The sequence below is a fragment of the Callorhinus ursinus genome, unplaced genomic scaffold (genome assembly GCF_003265705.2).
Source record: "Callorhinus ursinus isolate GAN/ISIS: 27379988/994484 unplaced genomic scaffold, GSC_fseal_2.0 scaffold8, whole genome shotgun sequence".
Lineage (NCBI taxonomy): Eukaryota > Metazoa > Chordata > Mammalia > Carnivora > Otariidae > Callorhinus > Callorhinus ursinus.
In genome coordinates, this window is record NW_027397070.1 from 23,291,535 (window position 1) to 23,312,712 (window position 21,178).

A 21,178-nucleotide genomic window follows, 5' to 3' on the forward strand; every position below is an offset into this window, starting at 1 on the left:
AGAGAATTGTACTGATTGACTTCCAGACTTGTTAAACTACTACATCAGTGCAAATCTGAGCGCAGCTATTACACTGACATTCTTTATTCAGTTCTTCTCTCTCTCTCTCTCCTCTTGTCATCATTTCTGTCCATCTCACATTTTTTCTGAGCACATCAGATATGGGTCTTCTAATTAAGTGGTCTAAAACATGAAGTGAGAAAAACTTCAAATACTGAGAAAAAAACATAAGAAAATGGATTAATGATAGTATTGAAAATGAAAAGAGAAGAAAAACTATATTCAAGAACTTACCATGTCTGAGTTACTGTGCTGAGGACTTAACATATATTGGTTGACATATATCAAAGCACTCTTTGAAGAAAGTACAATTGTTTCTCTCCTTTTAGGATTGAGGAAGTTGATATTTGTCTTAGGTCAGATCAGTAGTGAATAGCTAAGTTGAGAATCACACTCAGATCTTCAGTGCCTTAATTCTTTGACCCTAAGCACTGATACACAACCTCACAAAGAAACAGAAACGGGCTTTTAACAGATGGATGGATGCTGCACCCTAACACATCTGTGTAGGGTTGGAAGGGAAGATTATTACAATTGCATGTTGTGTAGTTTTTACTCTAGTCCTTTATTTTTAATTTAATAAACCATTGCTGGCAGCACTCAAATGAACAACACAGAGGCTTTTATCTCACTGCCCCATGACCAAAAGATTATATGTTGTTTCACTATCTATCTGGTTGTACAATATTAGGTTTGTGTTAGTCATACGGCTGTTGCTAAATAGAGACTCCCCAGAACTGTCCAAGTTCATATTGGCTCCAATCATTCTACTGCCTTGTGGAGTGTTAGAGCATAACAGGGCTGTAGTTACATCTCAAAGACAAAGGACCTCACTATTTTCAGATCACACGCACCAGTTACACTGGTCCTACAGAAATTGCCATTCTTGTGTCCCTTTGCTCTTACTACATGGAGCCATTTACCTGTTAGTCTTTATGACTTACTCATAAATTTCTAAGTTAAATATTTTTTCTCTTTAGATCGCCTGGATCAGTTTCATTGACAGAAGCAAAGATGTTAGCAGTATTAATTTCCTTAAAATGTTTTCTTTACAGTAGAGAACACTCCTGTTCTTGAGGGGACTAATTTTTCTAGGCTATTTTTTGTTGTTTTTTATTTTAAAAGATAGGCATTGTATTCTTACTTGGAAGGATTTTTCTAAGATATCTTTGATAGAAATTTTAAGGTATATTTTACCCATCATCACCTTGACACATGTAGAGTACTGATGTTTAGGAAGTGGCTGAAAAGTTAGCTTTAAAATACTGAGGGGAAAATAATATTAACAGTTTTAAAATCTTTAAATGTTTTCAATTACATCTATTAAACATATTAACATATTTTATTCAAGTAGTAAACAGACAAACCTAATATTTTTAGCAAACAATTTAACCTCAGTCTTTGTATTTGTGAAAAAGGAATGATTATTAAAATAAGAGTTTCTCAGCATTGTAATAAAAGATCAAAAGAAATAATATAAGAAATTTAGTTTGCACATGAAATTTGCATATATTTTTATTTCATAAATATTTTTGATGATCGGCATAATTAATTTGAGTTCTGGTTAAAGACTGTTTTTGATAATATTCATACCAGCAGACAACAAATCCCCCCTATAAATTTACTGCTATTAGTTCAGATATTTTTTTTTATCTGTGAAGACATTTTCACCTGGTCTTCAAACTAACAAAAAAGAGATACTCTGCACGAGCAAGAAAGATTTGTGCAAGGTTAGAAAATGTATTGTCAGTTGTGCTAAAATCTTACTCTCATTTTTACTTATGAAAAGTTTTTATTTTCTAATTACTTCTCTCACAGTGGTTTTAACATCAGCTCCTTATCCAAATACATTATGTTAATTTTATAAACTAGGTGAGTTATAACAATGTATTATGGTGGTGGTACCTGGGTGGCTCTTTGTTAAGTGTCTGCCTTCGGCTCAGGTCATGATCCCAAGGTCCTGGGATCCAGCCCCGCATCAGGCTCCCTGCTCCAAGGGAAGCCTGCTTCTCCCTCTCCCACTCCCCCTGCTTGTGTTCCCTCTCTCGCTGTGTCTCTCTCTGTCAAATAAATAAATAAAATCTTACAAAAAATATTATGGTAAGGAATAAAATGATTTAATTGAAATTCTGTTGTGTATAAGTCAGCTATTACTGTAATAATGCTGTATAACAAACCACTCTGGTTTAAAGATAAAAACTTAATTATCATACTCATGAGTCAAGGATTGACAACATTATCGCTTGTGTAGGTGTATTCCAGAAGTGAGGGTTCCGGATCCCAACTTTAGACTATAGACTAGGTTCAGGTCGTTTCCTCATGATGCTTAATTTTCTGGCTCTGGCAATTACCCAGTGCATGTGGCTATCTCCGTGTATCCTGTTCTGTGATCCAGCTTGAAAGAAAATGGCTTGCTAAAGGCATTTTTTCCATGGTTCATCATCAGGGTTATGGAAGGCAAACCAAATTCCACAACCACATTTCAAGCCTCTACTTATATGTCTTCCACTAACATCCCATTGGCCAAAGGAATTCCGTGCTCAAGTCAAATGTCAAGATGAAGCAAATGGACTTTACCCATAAGGAAGCTATATCATGGAATAATTATATCATAGAAATGTGAAGAATGGAAAACACTATCATCGAAGATAAATATCATCTAAGGTAAGGTAAGAGATGTATTGAATGAGATGTACACATTAAGGTACAAGCAAAAGATGATTTTTTTTCCCCTTCAGGTCTTGTGATTTCCATATGTAGAAACCTTTTTCCTGGCTCTGGGGAAATATCAGATATATCCCACACTTTTTTGGTCAACATGAGATACTAAAACAGGAAACTTAACCCTTTATATAATTCAAATCTTTCTCCCTCCTTAATAGGGAAAACCTATCTTGAACTTAGTCTGCCACATAAGGAGGAGGTGTTGTTTGACATCTCTCTTTCTTGCCCAGTTTCTCTTACTTGCTGGCTGCCTTTTCTTTTTTTTTTTTTTTTTGATGGAGTTGGGGACTCTTTCAGGATTGAAGGAAGTTGTTAAGAAGTGAGCAGCCAGAAAACATCTTAAAATAACTAATATGGTAGTAATATGGCATCAGATTCTTTTGTGAGGCAAATGCAGATTTTCCTGCTCTTTTTATTGAGAGATTTTAGTGTATTTATTTTTTAGAGTTCTTTTCTTATGACTTTCTGTATTTCTTTGGTTCCAGCCAGCAACAGCCCCCTCTTTGATAGATATTTTAGGGTGGTTGGTTCAACAACCATTCCCCTGCTTTCTAGTATGCAGAAACTTAAAAAAAAGCTAAAATGACTTTACCTCAGCTGTCTTGCTTCTCATGCTCTGAATATGATTCAGGTTCCAGCAGTCAGAAATGTCATACAAAAAATGAAGAGAATGACAGGTCTAATGACATTCATTTTAATTATGCGGCTTCTCCCAGAGGCTATTGAACAGCATTTTCTGAGATAAAGTGACTATGTGTTCCTCAAATTCTTTGTGTTATGCTACGTTATTGAAGTAAGGGCAACATACACAGAGACAGGAGAAAATTACACATGAAGGCCTTCCAAGAATACCTGGCAAACTGAGCCCAAGAGAAAGAAGGTGGGGTGAATGGTCTGTTCCAGGAGAAAGTGCCAGTTGCTGCACTTAGGACTGTGTCAGTGTACATGGCCTTCAGATGTTATTTGGTATGAAAGATTAATAAACTGGGGAAAATTCTTATAAACCAATGCAATTTTTATACTAGATTTTTCTTATCTCCTAATTTAACACTCACATATAAGCTAATTTGTATAATGGAAATGCACATGTTAGCAGAGAGTACATTGTGGCCGCTTCCCAGTTTGACAGGCAGCCTTCTGATCTTGGCCAGAGTAGCAGTTGGAGGTCTAATTCTTTGAGGTGGCTTTTGGTTTGCTCCTACCAGCTCAGATTCAGTGCTCATCAGCCTTTCCAAAAATTCTTCTAAGCCACTTAACACCCTGCAATAAATCCCTTTTTGTTTAAACAGCTTAGAATGGATTCTTCTTTCTTGTACTAAATGCAGATGGAGAGAGTGAACATTACCTGGAGATGTTGGAGGTCAGAGATTCTCAAGAAAATAGGAGGCCGAGATGGCTAAAACTGATCTAGTAGGGTTTTACAATAGTAAATATCCTTCTAGATTCAAGAATTTAAGGTCAGAGAGTGATGCAATCGTTGTTTATGGCACATAGCTGTGAATGATTTCCTTATATTCCTGGCTGGAATCATCTGGAATGAAGTGCTCATTAAGTAATATGAAGACTGTGTGTTGGATTGGGTGGATATTTTTAGCTCCTGTAGAGGACTTAGGAAAAAAAAAAATGACAAGCCTAAAACTTTAAAAATTTCTGCTCATTGAATTATCAGAAGATAAGAGATCTTCTATCCCTGTGATAGAATCTTATCCTTGAAGGCTTATGTTAACATGAAATACCAGAAACAGAGTCTAATCCTCTGGGTTGCTGAATTCCAAAGGAAGTTGAATTCATAGCCTCCCTAAATGTCTTATTTAGATTTAGGGTATCTATGGAAAAAGAATATGACTGTAAGAATTGAAATGAGGAACTTTGGTAGATGCAGATATTTCTTAGTACCGGCCGTCAAAAGTCCAGTGAGCCTTTCTTGACAGCAGAGGCAACTGCTCCCTGTCTGATGAAGTTGCTTCTGTCTTATCTGGAATTGTCACTTGAGGCTGTTGACACACAAAGAGACACCACACAGTTTGTTCTTTAATGTATCTGTCTTGTTACTCAACGTAATATTGTTGAGAATCATCTATATTGTTGCATGAAGTAATACTTTTCCCCTTTTTTGTCTATTAAATGAATATACTACACTGCTTATCCATTTTCCTATTGACATTTTGGGCTGTTTTCAGTTTGCAGAAATATGAATAAAGCTGCTGTGAACATCCTTTTGAGGTCTTCTGGTTCATGCTTTCTTTTCTCTTGTATAAGTTTCTAGGAGTGAAACTGCTTGGTCAAACAATAGATGTTTAACTGCTAGAGTTTTACAAAGCGGTTGTATGGATTATAGTGGTTTAAAAGTCTGGTTGCTCCAAATCCTTGCCAACAGTTGGTGTTGTCAGTCTTTTTAATTTTAGCCATTTTACTAGATCTGAAGTAGCATCTCCTGTGTTTTTAACTGATTGCCCCGATTTCTAATGATGTTGAGAATGTTTCATATGCTTACTAGCTATTTTTATATGTTCTTTTCTGAAATGTCCATTCAAGGTTTTGCCCCATGTATTTTTTTTTGTGGATTTTTAAAAATTTTATTATGTTATATTAATCACCATACATTACATCATTAGTTTTTGATGTAGTGTTCCATGATTCATTGTTTGAGTATAACACCCAGTGCTCCATGCGGAACGTGCCCTCTTTAATACCCATCACCGGGCTAACCCATCCCCCACCCCCCTCCCCTCTAAAACCCTCAGTTTGTTTCTCAGAGTCCATAGTCTCTCATGGTTCGTCTCCCCCACTGATTCCCCCCCTTCATTTCTCCCTTCCTGCTATCTTCTTCTTCTTCTTTTTTTTTCTTAACATATAATGTGTTATTTGTTTCAGAGGTACAGGTCTGTGATTCAACAGTTTTTTTTTTTTAATTTTATTATGTTAATCACCATACAATACATCATTAGTTTTTGATGTGGTGATCCATGATCCATTGTTTTTGTATAACACCCAGTGCTCCATGCAGTACGTGCCCTCCTTAATACCCATCACCGGGCTAACCCATCCCCTCTTCCCCCTCCCCTGTTTGTTTCTCAGAGTCCATAGTCTTTCATGGTTCATCTCTGATTCCCCCCACCCTTCATTTTTCCCTTCCTTCTCCTAATGTCCTCCATTCTATTCCTTATGTTCCACAAATAAGTGAAACCATATAACTGACTTTCTCTGCTTGACTTATTTCACTTAGCATAATCTCCTCCAGTCCCATCCATGTTGATGTAGAAGTTGGGTATTCATCCTTTCTGATGGCTGAGTAATATTCCATGGTATATCTGGACCATATCTTCTTTATCCATTCATCTGTTGAAGGGCACCTCGGCTCTTTCCACAGTTTAGCTATTGCAGACATTGCTGCTATGAACACTGGGGAGCATATGGCCCTTCTTTTCACTACATCTGTGTCTTTGGGATAAATACCCAGAAGTGCAATTGCTGGATCATAGGGTAGCTCTATTTTTAAATTTTTGAGGAACCTCCACACTGTTTTCCAAAGTGGCTGTACCAACTTGCATTCCCACCAACAGTGGAAGAGGGTTCCCCTTTCTCCACAACCTCTCCAACATTTGTTGTTTCTTTCTCTGTCCATTTTTGCCATTCTAACTGGTGTAAGGTGGTATCTCAATGTGGTTTTGATTTGAATTTCCCTGATGGCTAATGATGATTAACATTTTTTCATGTGTCTGTTAGCCATTTGTATGTCTTCTTCAGAGAAGTGTCTTTTCATATCTTCTGCCCATTTTTTGACTTGATTATTTGTTTTTTGGGTGTTGAGTTTGAGAAGTCCCAACCCAGTTTTTGTTCACTGGCTTTTGGAGATGTATCTTGAAAGAAGTTGCTGTGGCCGATGTCTCCTGCTACATTACTGAATTGCTGTATGAGTTCGAGGAATTTCGGGGTGGAGTCTTTTGGATTTTCCACATAAAGTATCATGTCATTGTAATTTGCCAAATGTTCTTTTAGTTTTTTGCATGAAATATTTTATCCTTAATTCCACAGACTATAGCCCTACCTATGTTCTCTAGGATTTTGATGGATTCCAATTTTCCCAGCACCATTTATTGAAGGGACTGTCTTTTTTCCATTGCATGTTTTTTTTTCCTGCTTTGTCAAAGATTATTTGACCATAGAGTTGAGGGTCCATCTCTGGGTTCTCTATTCTGTTCCATTGGTCTATATGTCTGTTTTGGTGCCAGTACCATGCTGTCTTGGTGATCACAGCTTTGTAATATAGCTTGAAATTGGGCAACGTGATGCCCCCAGCTTTGTTTTTCTTTTTCAACATTTCCTTGGCGATTCGGTATCTTTTCTGATTTCATACAAATTTTAGGATTGTTTGTTCCAGCACTTTGAAAAATGTCATTGGAATTTTGATCGGGATGGCACTGAAGGTATAGATTGCTCTGGGTAGCATAGACATTTTAACAATGTTTATTCTTCTGATCCATGAGCATGGAATATTTTTCCATCTTTTTGTGTCTTCTTCAATTTCTATTTTTCCATCTTTTTGTGTTGTCTTCAATTTCTTTCATGAGTGTTCTGTAGTTCCTAGAGTATAGATCCTTTACCTCTTTGGTTAGGTTTATTCCGAGGTATCTTATGGTTTTTGCTGCTATTGTGAATAGAATCGTTTCTCTAATTTCTTTCTACAGTTGCATTGTTAATGTATAAGAAAGCAACTGATTTCTGTGCATTGGTTTTTATCCTGCCACATTACTGAATTGCTGTATGAGTTCTAGTAATTTGGGAGTGGAGTCTTTTGGGTTTTCCACATAAAGTATCATGTCATCTGCGAAAAGAGAGAGTTTAACTTCTTCTTTGCCAATTTGAATACCTTTTATTTCTTTTTGTTGTCTGATTGCTGTGCTAGGACTTCTAGTACTATGTTGAACAATAGTGGCGAGAGTGGGCATCCTTGACGTGTTCCTGATCTTAAGGGAAAGGCTCTCAGCTTTTCCCCATTGAGGATGACATTCTCTGTGGGTTTTTCATAGATAGATTTTATGAAATTGAGGAATGTTCCCTCTATCCCTATACTCTGAAGAGTTTTAATCAGGAAAGGATGTTATATTTTGTCAAACGCTTTTTCTGCATCAATTGAGAGGACCATATGGATCTTCTTCCTCCTCTTATTAATGTGTTCTATCACATTGCTTGATTTGCGAATGTTGAACCACTCTTGCATTCCCAGGGATAAATCCCACTTGGTCGTGGTAGATGATCGTTTTAAAGTATTGTTGGATCCTATTAGCTAGGATTTTGCTGAGGATTTTGGCATCCATATTCATCAGGGATATCAGTCTGAAATTCTTCTTTTTGATGGGGTCTTTGCCTGGTTTGGGGATTAAGGTAATGCTGGCCTCATAGAATGAGTTTGGAAGTTTTCCTTCTGTTTCTATTTTTTGAAACAGCTTCAGTAGAATAGGTATTATTTCTTCTTTGAATGTTTGGTAGAATTCCCCAGGGAACCAATCAGGCCCTGGACTCTTGGGAGGTTTTTGATCACTGTTTCAATCTTGTTACTGGTTATTGGCCTATTCAGGTTGTCAGTTTCTTCCTGTTTCAGTCTTGGCAGCTTATAGGTTTCCAGGAAGGCCTCCATTTCATCCAGATTGTTCAGTTTATTGGCATATGGTTGTTGATAATAATTTCTAATAATTGTTTCTATTTCCTTGGTGTTAGTCGTGATCTCTCCCCTTTCATTCATAATTTTATTAATTTGGGTCCTTTCTCTTTTCTTCTGGATAAGTCTGGCCAGTGGTTTATCGATCTTATTAATTCTTTCAAAGAACAAACTTCTAGTTTCGTTGATCTGATCTACTGTGTTTCTGGTTTCTAATTCATTGATCTTTGCTCTAATTTTAATTATTTATCTTCTAATGCATGGCTTAGGCATCGTTTGTTGTTTTTTCTCTAGTTCTTTAAGGTGTAGAGTTAGTTGGTGAATTCAGGATTTTTCTGTTTTTTTGAGTGAGGCTTGGATAGCTATGTATTTCCCCCTTAGGACCGCCTTTGCAGTATCCCATAGGTTTTGGACTGATGTGTTTTCGTTCTCATTGATTTCCATGAATTGTTTAAGTTCTTCTTTGATTTCCTGGTTGACCCACATATTCTTGAGCAGAGTGGTCTTTAGCTTCCAAGTGTTTGAATTTCTGCCAAATTTTTTCTTGTGATTGAGTTCCAGTTTTAAAGCATTGTGGTTTGAGAATATGCAGGGAATAATCTCAATCTTTTGGTATCAGTTGAGACCTGATTTGTGACCCAGTATGTGGTCTATTCTGGAGAAAATTCCATGTGCATTCGAGAAGAATGAGTATTCTGTTTTAGGGTGGAATGTTCTGTATATATCTATGAGGTCCATCTGGTCCAGTGTATCATTCAAAGCTCTTGTTTCCTTGTTGATTTTCTGCTTAGATGATCTGTCCATTGCTGAGAGTGGAGTATTGAGATCTCCTACAATTAAAGTATTGTTATCAGTATGACTCTTTATTTTGGTTAATAGTTGGCTTATGTAGATGGCTGCTCCCATGTTGGGGGCATAGATATTTACAATTGTTAGATCTTCTTGTTGGATAGACCCTTTAAGAATGATAGAGTGTCCTTCTGTGTCTCTAACTACAGACTTTAGTTTAAAATTTAATTTGTCTGATATAATAATTGCTACCCCACCTTTCTTTTGAGGTCTGTTGGCATGGAAGATGGATCTCCATCCCTTCCCTTTCAGTCTGGATGTATCTTTAGGTTCAAAATGAGTCTCTTGTAGACAGTATATGGGATGGGTCCTGTCTTTTTATCCAGTCTGCAACCCTGTGCTATCTTATGGGAACATTTAGGCCATTCATGTTGAAAGTGATTATTGAAAGATATGAATTAATTGTCATTATGTTGCCTGTGAAGACCTTGTTTTTATAGATTGTCCCTGTAAATTTCTGTTGTATATCACTCTTGGGGTCTTTCTCCTTTTATAGAATCCCCCCTTAATATTTCTTGCAGGGCCGGCTTAGTGGTCATATATTCTTTCAGTTTCTGCTGGTTTTGGAAGCTCTGCATCTCTCCATCCATTCTAAATGACAGCCTTGCTGGATAAAGTATTCTTGGCTGCATGTTCTTCTCGTTTAGTACCTTGAATATGTCTTGCCAGGCTTTTCTGGCTTGCCAGGTCTCTGTGGATAGGTCTGACGTTATTCTGATGTTCCTCCCTCTGTACGTAAGGAATCTCTTCCCCCTAACTGCCCTTAAGATGGTTTCCTTGGCTCTAAGATTTGCAAGTTTTACTATTTACATGCCGGGATGTTAGCGTGTTTTCCTTGATCTTGGGAGGGGTCCTCTTTGCCTCTAGGACGCGAATGTTTGTTTCATTCCCCAGATTAGGGAAGTTCTCAGCTACGATTTGCTCAAATACGTCTTCTAGTCCTCTCTCTCTCTCTCTCCACTCCCTCCAAGATTCCAATTACTCTGACATCGGAATGCTTCATGGTGTCACTTATTTCTCTGATTCTATTTTCATGGATTCTGAGTTGTTTTTCCCTGGCCGCCTCTTTTCCCTTTTTATCTAATATATTGTCTTCCAGGTCGCTTATTCGTTCTTTGGCCTCACTTACCCTAGCTATTAGATTATCTAGATTGGATTGGATCTCATTGATAGCATTTTTAAGTTCTGCCAATTCAGCTTTCATTTCTGCCCTTAGAGACTCTATGTTGCCATTAATTGATTTCTTCATTCTATCTATTGTCTTCACAATTGCTAGCCTGAATTCCATCTCCGACATCTTGGTTATATCTTCATCCATTTGTAAATCTGTGGCATAAGTCATAATCTCTGAGTCTTTTCTATTTTGGGGGTTCCTCCTCCTAGTCATGCTGTTGATGGGTGGTTGAGGGAATGTATGGAGTCCAAATTATTGACCACAACCGAAGCAAGATGCACATGTTTTCTAGGGACCTTGGGGGTGCTGGCCTCTTGTTTTCCCAGCCTGTCTTCTGGGGGAGGGGTCTGCCGCGCTGTTACTCAGGCAACCCCGTTTGGGCGGAGTTGCCCTGCCCCCGTGTGGCGGGGGATGGGCTCAGTGGGAATCAGTTTTTTGGGGCTTTTGTTCTCTGGCGGCTTTCCCTGGCAGCCTTCCACATCTCTTCTGCGAGTCAGAGCAGAGGAGACTATTTCCAACCCTCTGCCTCAGAGCAGAGAGATCGCAGTCCATTCTTTACTGAGCTCTCCAGGCCACACTGTCTCCATTTCTGTCCGTGCTGCTATAAACTGCAGTGGCCTGGGTTGTGAGCCCCTCTGCAGCGCTCCCAGTCCTGCCTCCAGATTGGAGCATGTCTCTGCTCTTTGTGCTTCTAAAACTGCCAGCCGCTCCCAGTTTGCAGGCGTGACCCTGCCGCTCCAGGTTTCTGCCCCGGGGGCTGCCCTACAGTCCTTTCCCCGTCGCTACAGGTCTGTGAGTCTGTGCCCCGTCCCCAGTGTGCAAGGCTGTTGCTCACCGGCGGTGTAGGATCCCCATGGACAGGCTCTTTCCCACTGCTGTTTATCCTCCAATATCTGCCTGCAGAATCACGGCTCCCTGCTTCCTACCTGGAAACCAACAGCCCTGGATATTCTCTTTGTAGAGATCCAGATCTTCTTACATCTCAGGCTGATTTTGTGGGTGCTCAGAATGGTCTGGTAGGTATCCGGCTCAATTCCAGGGACCAGTTGAAATAGGGTCCCCTACTCCTCTGCCATCTTTTCTTCCCTCCTGTGATTCAACAGTTTTAACAATTCACAGCGCTCACCATAGCACATGTATTTTAATTGGATTTGTCTTTTTATTAGTGAATTGCAAGAATTCTTCATATACTCTGGATTTTTACTTTAATGATTCATGATCTTTGTGGCCTATAAGAAAACTGTTACAGTTTACAAAAGTGAAGGTCCCAGAAGTTTCTCCACTGTTTATTTACAGAAGCTTTATATTGAAGCATTACTTATAGTATTTTTTTTTATGATGGTTTAATATTAAAATTTCTACTCTTGCCTCCCTTTGGTTCATTTCTCCTTGCATGTCTTCCTTCATTTCCTTCACTATCAAGCTTTTTTTTAATTTTGAAAAGATCTATTTAGAGAGAGAGAGAGAGAGAGGGAGAGAGACAGAGTGGGGGGAGGGGCAGAGGGAGACAATCCCAAGCAGACTCCCCGAGGAGTGTGGAGCACAAAGTGGGGCTCGATCTCATGACCCATGAGATCATGACCTGAGCTTAAACCAAGATTCAGAGGCCTGACTGAGCCCCCCAGGTGCTCCCATGATCAAGCTTTTTAAACCATCACTCTCCTCTCATTTTGTATAAGTGAATAGATATAATTTTCTTCTGCAGGTGTGCAGAATTTATAAATTCCTCTTTTTTTGTGCTTCACTTGGTGTCTAATTGATCAAGGTTATTTAAAAATTTGCTATCACTTTCTTGACATGATAAAATTTTCTTTCTTCTCTATATACCTGGCATGAGTTTATTTTCTAATTGCTCATTCTCTATCCCAACATCCAAAACCATAATTTTGGTACTATTTTGAATTTAGATATGTGTTCTTTTGAATATTTTTTGTTTACTGCATATAGATAGTAGTCAGTTCAGTAAGTTAATTACTCACCCGTACATACCATTTGTATATTAGTATCCTCTTGGATTTATTTCTGCCCTTCATGACTATTTCCTCCATGTAGAATTTCAAGTAGGTTCTTTATTTTAAAACCTTTGAGACTTTGTGTTAGAAAACATTTTTATTTTGTGGGTTTCTTTAAATGAGAATTTGCCAGTATAAAGTTATGGCATTAATTTATTTGAGTTATTTGTCTCCAGTAGTTTGAAAATAATGTAACACTGTTTTCTTGCCTACAGTGTCAATAATTTGCTATGTCCATCTCATGCTTGCTTTAAGGCACATCAACTCTCTCTGGAAAGCTGGAGAATTGTCATTTTACTTTAGGTATTTTTAAAATTTCACTATAATTTATCTAGATTTGTGTATGTGGATGAGAGTATTTTTGAAGTTTTAATTTTTTTAATTCTTAGGAATTATCAGTTTTTATTATTTAAAAGATTTTCTTTTATGTTTTTTCTTTTTATACTTCTACCATTTATATCCTTAACTTTTTAAAAATATTACTTATCTTTATCCATTTCTGATAGTTTCTAGGAAATTTTCCTGACCCTATCTTTTAACTTAGTAACTTTCTTTTTCTGCTATTAAATTCATATTTGATATTTACATTTCAGCTATTACGTGTTTTATATTAATACTTTATCCCTTTTTATAAAGATCTGACCTTCATGTTACTATAACTTTTCTGATCTCTTTGAGGATATTTATTTTGCTTATTTTAAATTCTTATTCTTACTGGTTCATTGATTTTCTTCACCTTTTATTTTTGCTCAGTTTGTTGTCTTTCTTCTATAGAGGTTTTATTCTTCAGACATCTCAGTTTTTCTGGTTAGATTATATTCCTTTGAGTAAGAGAGCAAAGATGAGTTAAAGTTTGATCTCTGGTTGGTGCATTTCTGCATAAGTTTGGAGTTGAAGATGGTGAATGAGGAAGGCATATTAGGTGGTGAGAGTCTGGAAGAGAATGGTACACTTCCATTTTTGACAATCCACGTGACGCTCTCTCTAATGTAATTTCCTCATCTATCTTCTCTGAAACTTCTTTCCTCTAAGAACTTTTTTCACAGGGTTTTAGTCTCTCAGATTGTAGAGTCCGGAGGAGGTTGTGGAGGGCCTATCAAATGCAAGTGGGTCTGCCTGCACCATTTTATCCATTTTCCATCCCAACGAATCTTGATTGCAATCTTGATATTAGGCCACTGCCTCAAGTCAGAGTTCTCCAGAGAAACAGAATGAATAGGGTATGATCCCTATAACTCTCCCTCTGCCTCTATCTAATCAGTGCTCTCTTTACCACTGGAAACAGTCATTAGTACCTTTAAATTTAATCAGAATGAGAACCAGTTCCAGAATTCACAGAACCAATTAAGAAAAACTCATCTCTAAGATTCTGTTCTTCTAGAAACACCCTTCTTGGTACCAAATTCTATTATCAATCAGCGTTCTCCAGAGATACAGAATCACTAGGACTTACACACACATGCACAGAGACACAGACACACAAACAAACACAGAGGGAGAGAGAGAATTGGCTACATAACTGTGAGGTTGTGAGGGGTGGAGGCTGGCTGGTCCAATGTGTAGGGCCATGCCAGCAGGCTGGAAACAGGCAGGAGCTGATACTACAATATTGAGGAAGAATCTCTTCCTCTCAAGGAAACCTCAATTTTTCCTCTTAAGACTTGAAACTGATTGGGTGAAACTTTTCTACATTATCGAGGATAATCTCCTCTACTAATGTTGACTGATTGTAGATGTTAACCACATCTACAAAATGCCTTCACAGCAACACCTAGATTAGTGTTTGATTAAATGATTTGGTACTGTTAGGCTTCCCAAGTTGACACATAAAATTAAGTATTATGGTTACCTCCCCATTTTTAAAGAAAGCAGTGACCTACTTAGCAAATATAGGGAAAAGATAACTGAAAGATTCACCCAAGTATTTTTTTATCTGGGATAAAAAGCCAACTTTTCTGTGCTGCCCATTTTTATACACACTGAAAAACATTTTATTCTTTGGTCTATCAATGTCTTCTTATGTACATTGTTGTATATTTAGGACTGATATGGGGGAAGGAGCCAAAAGCCTACATCAGTTTTCCGTAATCTCTAAAAATAGAAGACTCAAAAGGAATTTAGATGCAAAAGGTGTGTTGTGATTCCTCCCAACTTATCTGGAGTAGACAGCCATGTGACCTATCTTCTTGCAATGGTGCTATTCTCAAGGAGACTTTACTTTTGGTAGATAATAGAGAGCTGGTGAACTATCAGGAGGGTCTCTTAGTATCAGACTTTGTCATAAAATGTCTTCATTTGCAGTGATTGTTCTGGTACAGATGTAAGTAGGCACAGAGAACTTTTTATTTTTTGGGTAAACTTCCATAGTTAAAAATTCAGGATCACTGATATGCTGATTGGTGCTCTGAATCCTAGAAGAGCTTTCAAAATAACACCAAAACATCACTGAAAGGACTGATATTGCAGTAAAATAAATATACACAAACTATTGTGATCCTATATTTTTTCATGAGGTTCATCTCCAAATCTATTTAGCAGTCCTGTTAGGTGTTCTGAAGCCTTCTAAAATGATTTTAGGACAAATGCATAAAATTGGAGCTCCTTGGAATGCCTAGACAGAGGCTCAGACCTTGGAAACTCTAAAGCAATGGTTCTCAAACATTAATGTTTATGTATGACAGTTACCTGCACTCTAGGCAATTCTGAAGGAGATGGTCTCTATTAAAATACACTTTGGATATGATACTCTATTATTACCAGACTTTCTTTGCGATCTTTCAGATGGAAACCCTGTCTGGAATCAGAAGGTATCTTCATGGCAAATTCAGTCCGCTAAATCAAGATTTGAACCCTAGCTTGGTTGTAAGATTTCTAGAGACCTTGAAGCCCTTACACGCTTCAGTAAATGACATGAATCACTGCCTCTCAAATCCTTCTTCCACAATCTTTTATGTATAAGAAACCCTCTCCACTTATCACTCTATCCTTAACTCAGCACCCCACAACAAAAAATCATTCAGTCCAAAATGTCAATAGTGTCAGTATTGAGAAACTGTGATTTAAAGTGATATTTGTGAATGGAAATAACACTAATGATTTTCAAACTAGAGGTGCAATCTAAACTATAATACATTACAAAATTATCCTTTAATAAATATATGATATTTTAACAAACTGTCAGTTAAATTTGATCTTTTTAGGCTGAAATACTATGTTTTTCCATAAGAAAAATCTTAAGTGTTATAAGTAGTAAATTTGAAACAAAGACTCTATCAGTTATCTGTATAGATGTGAACTAGTAATGGTAGAAATACGTTATGACCTATCTAAGCTTACAAATAGAAAATGCAGCTTATATTATGGAATCTAACATTCCTGAATATTAAGAAATAAAAATTTGGGGCAAAATAACATGTAATTTATTTCATTCTAATTGTTTTAAGCATTAGCTAAATTTTCTTTAAGATTTTATTTATTTATTTGATAGAGAAAGCATAAACAGGGGGAGGGAGAGGGGCAGAGGGAGAAGCAGGCTCCCCATTGAGCAGGGAGCACGACAAAACTGTCACAATCCCAGGACCCTGGGATCATGACCTGAGCCAAAGGCAGTTGCTTAACTGACTGAGCCACCCAAGCGCCCCTAGCTAATGTTTTTCTACAAAACAAAGTGGTGTCACTAAATTTTGAGTCCAAGAGATAACTGTATATTTCTTTTTTAATGATTAGTGTTTTTTTTTTTCTTTTTAAAGAAGAAACAAAGAAAACTTGTGTTGTACTTTCCTCACCCTTTGGTCTGTTATAAAAACAAAATTTGGTGAGAAGTATAATTTGGAAACTATCAAAACTTTGAGGAAGACTACTACCAAATTATTGAGATATGATGGCCATTGATATTTTGGTATGTATCTTTATTGTTTTCCTTATTATATAAACATAAAATATTTATATTCATATCTCTGTACATATTGAGCTATCTACAGTATCTAGATATATGTTGATATATATTACAGTTAAACTTTATATAATATAATATAATGGATTTTTTTTTTACTCATCATAATTTGGGCATTTTCCTATAAACTTACATCTACTTCAGTGACATGATTTTAATGAGTATATCTTATGGCAATATCATAATTCAATGGATTCCTTTTTATTAGATATTAGATATTTTATCAGATTTTCATTTCCATCATAGTGATATAATTTTGTATTGGGGCATTGGGTGGCTCAGTCAGTTAAGTGTCTGACTTCAGCTCAGGTCATGATCTCAGGGTCCTTTGATGGAGCCCCACGTGGCACCCTGCCTTGTGATCCCTGCTCAGCTGGGAGTCTGCTTCTGCCCTTCTCTATTTCCCCCTCTCCCTCTCCCCCGCTTGTGCTTGCTTCCCTCTCTCTCTCTCTCAAATAAATAAATAAAACCTTTAAAAAAATAACGCTGTAGTGGTAAGGTCTGCCTCTTAAATAATGTGTACAACTTTAGTATTTAGATCAATCAGAGAACTTTTCTTTTTAAAAAGAACATATTTACATTCATTGCTATAACTGTTCTTGGCCTTCTGTCATTTTGTTTCATGTATTTAACTTTTTAATTTTCTTGCATTTCCTCTCTGACTGTAAGTATTAACTTTCTTTTCTATTTTATCCTCTCATAATTTGTAAGATATACTATTAGTGGCCACATTATGCTATTTTTAAACATCATTATTTAACCTTTTTTCTAATTTTTCTCTTAAAAATAAAATCATATATTACTTTTTCATTCCTAGCTATTTCTAGAAAGTGACATCACATAAATCTCATACATTAGACATACTCATACAAGAGCATTTTGAAAAAATTGAATTAATAGATGGATTTTCCAAGAATACTTATATTAGAATGTGGGAAGTAAACTATTTCCCCTGAAAATGCCATACTGACGACTTCTCCTTTATGTAATAATATGATCCCTTTAAATGTTCAAAGAATTTTGGTGAGCTATATTACGTATGTTCATAAAATTCTTTTAGTGTCCTAAAATATATCACTGGAGAATGAGAAATACAAAATATGAAGTTTTTTTGTTTTTTATACTGGTCTTGAGGAATCACTTTATTTTTAGGTTTTTAATTAGGTATGGATGTTTGTATGGTGTATAAGATTCTGAAAAAAATTATAGGTTCTACTGTAAGGTATATAAATCTTTTTTAGGAAACACTCTTTTTTCTTATATCTATATTGTTTACATACAATTTCTATTTTCCATTTTCCACTCTCAAATTCCTATAAATTTGAGAATGATGAATGAAAATCAATGTAAAAATTATTGTTCTTTCATTTCTATCATTTTAGCAGACATACCCCTTTTAGTGGGTAGAAACATTGATCTTTCTTGATCTTTCTTTTCTATTTTTTTTAAGATTTTTATTTATTTATTTATTTTTTAGATTTTATTTATTTGAGAGGGAGAGAATGAGAGATAGAGAGCACGAGAGGGAAGAGGGTTAGAGGGAGAAGCAGACTCCCTGCTGAGCAGGGAGCCCCATGTGGGACTCGATCCCAGGACTCCAGGATCATGACCTGAGCTGAAGGCAGTCGCTTAACGACTGAGCCACCCAGGCGCCCTTGATCTTTCTTTTCAAATGAGGGACTACTTTTTGACTTGAGTGATCTTTTGAGACATGTTATTTTCATCTGTCTTAATATATGCAATTAAATTTGATAATGGTGATAATAGTAACATTACAACTATTTTTAAGAAATAAGTGTTTGAATTCTAAATTGTATTTGAACAATAACTCCATTGGGGATAGTCAGACTTTTACTTAAGAATAAGAAGTTAAAGGGTCTAGGGGGATGGGCAAAATAGATAAAGGGGATTAAGAGGTACAAACTTACTGTTATAACATAAAGAAATCATGGAGACAAAAAGTACAGTATAGGAGTGCCTGGGTGGCTCAGTCAGTTAAGCGTCTTCCTTTGGCTCAGGTCATGATCCCAGGGTCCTGGGATCGAGCCCCGCATCAGGCTCCCTGCTCGGCGGGGAGTCTGCTTCTCTCTCCTTCTCCCTCTCCCCCTGCTTATGCTCTCTCTCACTCTCTTTCTCAAATAAATAAATAAAGTATTAAAAAATTACAGTATAGGGAATATAATCAATAATATTGTAATAACATTGTATGGTGACAGATGGTGGGTGACTACACTTGTGCTGAACACTGAGTAATGGATAGAATTTTTGAATCACTATGTTGTGCACCTGAAACTAATACAACATTGTATGTAAAAATTAATCCATGGGTTAAAAATAAATAAAAAAATAATAGCTGGAGAGAAAAAAGTATTTACAAAATTATGGAAAATATTCTTTTTATCTAGTTCTATAATAAAGGGAAGTTAAATACTCGGTACTATGAACAACTAATTAAAATAAGTTACTTAAAAAGGAAACCATAGTATGCATTTATCATAAATTTAATTTTTATGTTATATTCTTTTTTTTGTTATTGTTAAAAGTATGGTTTTTCACATTTATTTCCAAACTGATCATAAACCAACTGTCTCTAATGAATAAACAGCTGCCTATATCATATTACTATGAATATAAAGAAATTAGAACAAATTTTCTGTAAACATTAAAATGCTGGGTGATTTTATAAAATTTGCATAGGAAAATACACAATAGCACTATAACTTTTAGTGGTTTTTTTTCTTAAAGTAGGTTTTTAAACTCCTGAAGCATACTCCCCTCCTAAGAAATAAAAACTTGTCTGAATGCCAAGAATGCACTTGCTCTTTAACCATACTAAAGACCGTGTTTATCTGCTCTCTGTGTTTTAAGGGTTGTGGGTTTGCTCTGCTCCGAGTATCTCAGTAAGACCTGCCCAGAGCAAGACTTTCAACTGGTATCATGAGAACCTCAACTCCTTCAGTACTGAAAGATGATGGAAGTCCAGGAAAATAACTTTAGATAGGTGTTGAGAGCAGGCTTACAGTATTCTAACCGCCGGTGGGGCTCACGCAGGGCATGTGGGCTCAAGATCACGTTGGTTGTCAAGAAGTGAGGGGCTGGTCCTGCAGAAATACAGAGGGTCTGAGAGGCAACATCCAAGCTGCTGTGTTCTCGTGCCTGAGGGTGAGTTAGTATTCATAAATGCACAGGCCCTCCTATAGTATCATCTTTTCCTCATTTCAGGGAGCTCTTCAGTTCTTGGGTGAAGTCCATTACAGTTATTCTTTGTAATACCTGCCCCTTTACTTAAAACTGTTTTATTCCCAGAACACGGTTCTCTACTTCTTATTCAGTTTTTCTTCATCTTGCCTTAGTAAATACAAACTAATTACTCATCAGGGTTGTTTTTTTTTTTTTAATTTTTTATTGTTATGTTGATCACCATATATTACATCATTAGTTTTTGATGTAGTGTCCCATGATTCATTGTTTGTGCATAACAGCCAGTGCTCCATGCAGAATGTGCCCTCTTTAATACCCATCACCAGGCTAAACCATCCCCCTACCCTCCTCCCCTCTAGAACCCTCAGTTTGTTTTTCAGAGTCCATCGTCTCTCATGGTTCGTGTCCCCCTCTGACTTACTCCCCTTCATTCTTCCCCTCCTGCTATTTTCTTCTTTTTCTATTTTCTTAACATATGTTGCATTATTTGTTTCAGAAGTACAGATCTGTGATTCAACAGTCTTGCACAATTCACAGCACTCACCATAGCACATACCCTGCCCAATGTCTATCACCCAGCCACCGCATCCCTCCCACCCCCCACCACTCCAGCAACACTCAGTTTGTTTCCTGAGATTAAGAATTCCTCATATCAGTGAGGCCATGTGATACATGTCTTTCTCTGATTGACTTATTTCACTCAGCATAACACCCTCCAGTTCCATCCATGTCGTTGCAAATGGCAAGATCTCATTCCTTTTGATGGCTGCATAATATTCCATTGTGTATATATACCACACCTTCTTTATCCATTCATCTGTCGATGCACATCTTGGCTCGTTCCACAGTTTGGCTATTGTGGACATTGCTGCTATAAACATTGGGTGCACGTACCCCTTCAGATTCCTACATTTGTATCTTTGTGGTAAATACCCAGTAGTGCAATTGCTAGATTATAGGGTAGCTCTATTTTCAACTGTTTGAAGAACCTCCATACTGTTTTCCAGAGTGGTTGCACCAGCTTGCATTCCCACCAACAGTGTAGGAGGGTTCCCCTTTCTCCACATCCCCGCCAAATCTGTCCTTTCCTGACTTGTTAATTTTAGCCATTCTGACTGGTGTGAGGTGGTATCTCATTGAGGTTTTGATTTGGATTTCCCTGATGCCGAGCGATGTTGAGCACTTTTCATGTGTCTGTTGCCCATTTGGATGTCTTCTTTGGAAAAATGTCTGTTCATGTCTTCTGCCCATTTCTTGATTGGATCATTTGGTCTTTGGGTGTTGAGTTGGATAAGTTCTTTATAGATTTTGGATACTAGTCCTTTATCTGATATGTCATTTGCAAATATTTTCTCCCATTCTGTCGGTTGTCTTTTGGTTTTGTGGACTGTTTCTTTTGCTGTGCAAAAGCTTTTTATCTTGATGAAATCCCAATAGTTCATTTTTGCCCTTGCTTCCCTTGCCTTTGGCGATGTTTCTAGGAAGAAGTTGCTGCAGCTGAGGTCGAAGAGGTTGCTACCTGTGGTCTCCTTTAGGATGTTGATGGA

General features: G+C 37.1%; 1 long non-coding RNA gene across 1 annotated transcript in view; it reads left to right on the forward strand.

Moving 5' to 3' along the window:
• The window catches only part of LOC112821763 (uncharacterized), a 100,929-nt gene that overhangs the window by 65,522 nt on the left and 14,229 nt on the right, over window positions 1-21,178 (forward strand). Inside the window, exon 2 of the long non-coding RNA XR_003207541.2 lies at window positions 2,507-2,724. This is a non-coding gene — a long non-coding RNA (uncharacterized lncRNA). The remainder of the gene's footprint in view (window positions 1-2,506; window positions 2,725-21,178) is intronic.